Raw genomic sequence first — 6,775 nt, forward strand, 5'->3', positions numbered from 1 at the left:
GTACCGCAAAAAAAAAAAAAAAAAAATGTAAAAAAAGTTACCACAACAATCATTTGTTAAAGGACCCAGACAATTATTTCAATCTTAAGTGCCCCTTCAAGTTGCACTTCAAACATGATGTAGTCAAAAAATGACTTAACTATCTACTACATAATTCTTCAAATTTTCTAGTATGCTATTTCAGAAGAAATGATCCATGCAATGGCTCATGGTCACACTGAATATCCATAGAGAACTCAATCAATAAAAACTCAAAAAGTAACTAGTTTGTGATCAGCTTATTTATACTTTCTAATAGCAGGACACTAAAAGAAAGACCCCAGAGAAATATGAGATAACTTGGAATTAACTCTTAATTACCCATTTGGCTGGAAAAGAATGTCACTGGGTGACAGTTTTAGGGTCTCTGGGAGGTTCCAAGTATTATTACTAATTTACATGTTCAACATGTATATTTTTTACAGCTAAGTTTATTTAATTAACTAAGAATGCTAATTTTTCCTCAATTACATTTTCATTCAATCATTTCTTAAGAAACCACACACCACTAAAGAAAATATCTTCCTTGGTATATTTAGGTTTTATCTTTTTACTTAAGAAACTGATAGTATCTAGAGTGCATTGCATTTTTTTAAACATTACTTCTATGTGTTATATAATCATTCAACAGGTATGTTGGAATATATGTCCTCAAAAGGTCGATGGTACAGTCTGGGCTCAGATGACTGAACACTGTTGGAGAAAAAAATCACACACCAGACTAAATGGTTGCCACTCAACTCATGAGACATAGTTCTGTGTTTCTCTGGTCAACACACTCTCATTCTCTGTGACTATGCAAACCTCTTTTCCTTATCCTCAAATCTCTGACATCCACTTCCCACCAAATTCTCACCAGATGACTTTGCCTCCAATAAAGTCATCAGAAGGGAGCTTACCTGAGTTTCTAACACCACAAACTTACCTCTATCTACATTTCCTGATTCAAGAAAAGAAGGCTGTCCCTTCCCTATCTAAGGCTACATCTTTTAGCCACACATGTATCTCTTCCCCTCTGCCTCTTCCAGAACTTCACACTCTCTCCTCTCTCTTTAAACTCCAACTCTTCTCTTATCCACTGACACTTAACCATTTGCAAAGCTCTTTTTAAAAAATGATACCAGGGCTTCCCTGGTGGTGCAGTGGTTGAGAGTCCGCCTGCCGATGCAGGGGACACGGGTTCGTGCCCCAGTCCGGGAAGATGCCACATGCCGCGGAGCAGCTGGGCCCGTGAGCCATGGCCGCTAAGCCTGTGGGTCCAGAGCCTGTGCTCCGCAACGGAAGAGGCCACAACAGTGAGAGGCCCACGTACAGCAAAAAAAAACAAAACAAAAAATGATACCAAAAAAAAAATACAGAAACAGAAACAACAAACAAAACTAAAACAATCCTCACTAATCCTCATCTCCTCTTCCAAGTTCAATCTTTGGTCCTCTTGACAGCCAATATTTGACTGCTTTACTTCTCATACCAAATAAACAGTGGTTTCCACCACACAACAACAAACTGCTCTGCCAAGTTCTAAAATAACCTGCAAATTCCTAAATCCTATGGGTACTTTTCACTCATTATCTTGCACATTCCTCAAACAACCTTTGACGTTTTTGACTCCTTTCACCTTCTGAAACCTGCCCTTCCTTTAGCTTCCAAAGACCAGACTCCAGATTTTCTTCCTAACTCACTGATCTCTCCTCTCTGTCTCCTTGCCGGGTCTTCATTCTGAATCTATCCTTTGGATGTTCAATCCCAAGCCTAGGCTCTTCTCTCACTATACACTTAAACACATATACATTAACCTACCTGACAGAAATAAAAGCACTAGCTCGGTTCTGCACCTGAGGTAAAAGCTTAGAAAAAGGTAAAGGAAAACACGTAAATAATAAAGTACAGCACATTCATAGCATGGAATATATGCAGCCACCCTGTTATAGGCCAAAACCAACATGACAGAATATTATTTTTAAATAGCTAATTTACAAAAGTCTTTTCCCATTCTGACCTTCTTCAAAAGACAAACAGCCTGAATCAGAGTAAAACAACAAAGCACTGCAAACCTTTTCAGTGGGTCTCTGCCACCACTAATGATTCAGTGGGAAATTGAGAGGCAGATAAAAAAGGAGCACAGAAGAGTCAATCTGAATACAAGAAAAGTTAACTAACAACTGCCAGAGTCTGTTTTATGAAATCCTAGGTACTACTCTAAACTCTCTTCTCCTTCACCACCTGTATGTAATCATCACCCAAGTCTTGTCCACTCTTTTTCCTGCACACCTCTTAAATGTATCTACTTCTTTTCATCCCCAAGGTCACAATCCCAGTTCTGGCCACCATCATCTCATGGTTGAATGTCTCCTTGCATCCACTCTTGCCCCTTCTCCAAGAAGTATCTTTTTTAAAGCCAAAATTTGTCACATCATTCTGTTACGTAAAAGCCCCCAGCGGCTTCCCATCACTCTAAGCAACAAAGTCTAAACTCCTTAAAATGCCTTATAACACTCTCCTCATTGGATATGCATAACTCTCCTGCCTCATCTCTTACCATTCTTCCTCTTGATCTTGTATTCTAGCCATACGGACCTCTCAATTCTGAATCGTACTAATGCTATTCCCTCTCCAGGTGCACTGCTTTCCCTCCTCTTGGCCCCATCCCAGTCCTCACACCTGGCTCACTCCTATTCTTTACTCTTTACGCCTCAGCTTAAATGATTTTCTTAGGGCAATCACCTTGACTCATTTATATGATCCATGTACTTCCTCTGTAACAGCAAAATATTGACCATCAACTGTTTAAAATCTGCATTCCCCATTAGATCACAAGGTCTCTGAAAGTTTGTCTTCAATACTGTACACCAGTATTGAAGACAATACTGTTTAGCAGAAAGTACTTTCCGTTTAGCAGAAAGTTCAGCACCAAGTAGGTATTCAACACGTACTTGTTGAAGAAATAAAGACTGATGCAGAAATAACTATATTTAACAACAATGCCAATCAGTTATGGGACACGAATTCATATACAAGGAGTAAAGAAGTTGTCTAATTGGTTTGCTTCTCTCTCGGCCTTATGCCAGGCTTCAATTAATTCATCCAAATTCCTCCAAACCAACAAGTTCTCTTTCATGTCCTACTTCTAGGGAATCCAAAGCACACTATATCACGTGCAACGTCTTTAGACTCAGAAACTATTTCCGTCCCATCTAGGTGAAGTGTCAAAAGCTGAAAGAACATACTAAGCACCCAGGGTAGGGGAATTCCAGTGCTTCGGTTCTATGAATTCATGATAACTCTTTGGACCCATCCCATACAAGGAGAATGGCACCTCGAATACTAAATCCCTCAGCAATAGGGCAGCAATAACAATTCTTCTTCCATTCTGCCTCCTCCTAGCAAGATGTGGGAGGCCCAAGAAGAAGCCTCGCTGTTGTCGACCATAACCCAGCTGAGTGGGGAACTGCTGGGGGATACGGAGAGGCGCCCCGCCTTCCATCCTCCACCCCACACCATCAACTTCTCTCCGGGCAGGTATCCCTACCTCCGCCCCGGGAGGCCGGCTAGGCGGAGCTTGGGGCCCGCACCACTCTGAGCCCTGGGCGGTGACTGTGCCTAGGTCTCACCGCCTCGCCAGTGACCCACTCGCCCACCTACCTGACTCGGCCGCTGCTACCAACGCTCTCTCAACCCTCGGAGTCGGCGCTGGGGCCAGCACGGTAAAGGGAGGGCCCTTGCGGCTGAGCCTGCGACTCGGAGCGGGTAGGCGGGACTCCAGGAGAGTCGAGGGCCAGAGGCCGCACGCTCTAGCACAGGCCAGTCTCGTCGGAAACTTTCTCTACTACTGGCCCGGCTACAGCCGCCATATTCCCGTCGCCGGATCCGCGACGGTACGGAACGCCGCCGGGGTCAAGCCGCACGACGCGCTTCCTCCCTGAGAGCCGGCCCAGGCCCTGCCCCCCCTCCCCGCCCAAACCCTCCGAGCCGCCGCGGACCCAGGTGCGTTCGGCGCTGCGCGAGCGCAAACGGCCCCACCTGGGGTACAAGCTGTCGCCTTCCTGGACCTGGAATGGGCGGCGAACAGGGAGCTGGAAGACCACGAAGGATCAGGCCGACCGTGTCCATCAAGCCTCTAGGCCGCCACCTCGGGCTTGACCGAGACCGGGGCAAAGCGGCCGGGCCGGCCGGCCACACAAGAACAGTAAATACTGCAGGAGGCGTTGCTGCTCTTTAATACCTATCGCATAATATATGGCTTTGTGTCCACTGACCAGCTAAAAGCTCAAGCTCCTTAGGTTCGCCTTCAAAGCCCTCCTCGCCTCCTTTTCTAATTAAGAGTCCCTTTCATAAACCGCCTGGGTCTTTACTCCGCCGACAACGCTAAGCTCCCCTAGCCCTGACCCATTCCCCTCCCCCCCACCCCCGCCCGTCCCTTACACGTTCACCGGCCCTGCATCCTGAGGGCCCTTCACATTCCAGGGCTAATTCTTCTTTGTATCTGAACGCACTGAATAAACATAAGGGGATATTACTCGGCAGCGTTTCACAACAGCTGTGGAGCTGATGATTTTGGGGTTTGAATTCTGGTTTCTCCCCTTCCTATGTGCCACCTAGGTTTCTCCATCTAAGAAATGGTAACAAAACCTTCCTTGCAAAGGAAGGAAACCTTCCTTCCATGTTGTGAATATTCAGTAAAACATTTTTTTTTTCTGGCATCATAAGGTAGGCCCTCAAAAAGTATGAATTCCCCTTCCCTCTCCAGGAAGCCCTTCCTGCCTGCCAGCATTCTGTCCCTACCATAATTTTCTACTGTTCATAGCACTTAGCGAGGTCAGTCTCTATGAACCCCAGTTCCCTCATATGTAACTAGAATGCTAATAACACCTACCTTACAGGGTTGTTGTAGGGATTAAATAAGATGATGTACGTAAAAATTACCTTAAAACCTTTACATGATTTATCCCCTTTAGGATAAAGCAAAACAACAGACTATACAGCAGCTTGACCTCCAACTGAAACAGTAGGGAAGGGGGCAGGGCACAACCTTTAAAAGAATGACATAGCCATAGGACATGACAGAAACTGGTTAGAACCAACTAGGTCCAAGATGGCGGAAGATTTGACTTCCAGTGGACCTTGAGCCTCATTATATGCTCATTGTAATACATCAGCGGGCTAAATGACACACCCACAGGTGCCATGACAGTTCTGAGGTCAACCATAAAAGGTCAAAAAGTGGGCCGTGGCCCAATTCCTGGAAATCTCCACCCCTTCCCCAAAATAACTGGAATAATTCTTCCACTAACTAGCCTTTGAAATTACCCAGCCCATAAAAACTAACCACCCCATATTTCGGGGCCTCTCGCCTTCTGAGGTGACCCACACTCTTTACCTTCTGAGATGGCCCACACTCTTTCTGTGGAGTGTGTTTCTCTCTAAGTAAATTCACTTCTTACCTATCACTTTGTCTCTCACTGAATTCTTTCTGCAAGGAGACATCAAGAACCTGAGCTTCTTTAAGTCCTGAGACCAGGTGTGTGATCTCAACTAAAAGACCGTGGGTTCAGGTCCCAATCTGGGTTCCGGCTGGGTTGAAGTCCCAATCTGAGTTGCATGATTTCACCACCACACTCCCCCAACTCTGCACCCTAGCCTGCTTCCATTTCCTCAGACGCAGGGACATGTCCAGTTTTGCTCACCATTAAATAGGCCTACGTGGTGCCTGATATATGGTTGGTACTTAAATATTTGTTAAATGAAATAATAGAACAGAGTAGGTCCTCTCCTCCCACTTATTTTCTATTAGTGTCTTCTATATACTTATTCTATTTCCCCTAACAGAGTATGAATTTCTTCATTTTCATTTCATAGATGGTGAGGGGTTGGAGTGGACAGCACGTCTATAAGTGATGAAGCACCCTCAGACTCAGATTCCTCATTTGTAAATGAAAATTTTGTGTTTGATTCTCTCCAGATTCCTGTCTAACTCTAAATTCAATCAGTACCCAGCTCCCAAATCTGTAACTCTGTTTCTCTGGGGAATACAGCGTCACATTTCCAACTACCTTCTAGATGTTTCTACTTGAATATATTGTCCTCACTTCTAATTCAACTTGCCTTTAATGGATTCCCACCACCTGAACCCTGTTTCCATGTGTGGTGAATTCTCCCCTGTTGACTGAAAAAAATGCACAACGTAAAAGTTGAGAATTATGTTTTATCTGGCAGACAAAACAGAGGACTTAAGCCCAGGACACAGTCTCAGATTGCTCTGAGAGACTGCTCCAAAGAGGTAAGGGAAAAGCCTCTATATATAGGAGTTTTCACAACAAAGACCAAGTAATCGGAATTTCAAAAGATTAGTGTTAATTAAAGAAAACCAGACATCTCAAGTTAATGAATTTAACACTTTTCTATGTATGGGAAGATGCAATAGTCTGGGCTTACTGAAATCATTTCTTTGATATGTACATCAGCTACCTTGAGCCAGTATCCTGTGTTTTCCCATCCTGAGTCTCCTCAGGTCTCACCTTCCGGGGTGGGGAGGGACCTGTAATTTGATGGCTGCAACATTCTTTGTTTACTGACATGGCAGCCAACATTTGTCACTCACACCCCCCAACCTTACAAGTCTAGTAGCTGAAACTGAAATGCCAAGTATTTACTCAACCAATCATGAGCACCAGCTGGAAGCTATTGACTCAAAAAAGCAGGCACAGAAAGCTATGCTCCCTGGGTAACTGCAGGAATG

At 44.5% G+C, this 6,775-nt stretch overlaps 1 protein-coding gene across 1 annotated transcript in view; it reads right to left on the reverse strand.

The window, feature by feature from the left end:
• TMEM168 (transmembrane protein 168) overlaps positions 1-3,906 on the reverse strand; it is a 64,470-nt gene extending 60,564 nt beyond the window's left edge. Inside the window, exon 1 of the mRNA XM_007469739.1 lies at positions 3,569-3,906. The gene's annotated coding sequence lies outside the window, so the exon portion shown is untranslated. The remainder of the gene's footprint in view (positions 1-3,568) is intronic.
• Positions 3,907-6,775: the final 2,869 nt, after the last annotated feature.

The sequence above is a fragment of the Lipotes vexillifer genome, unplaced genomic scaffold (genome assembly GCF_000442215.2).
Source record: "Lipotes vexillifer unplaced genomic scaffold, Lipotes_vexillifer_v1.1 scaffold597, whole genome shotgun sequence".
Lineage (NCBI taxonomy): Eukaryota > Metazoa > Chordata > Mammalia > Artiodactyla > Lipotidae > Lipotes > Lipotes vexillifer.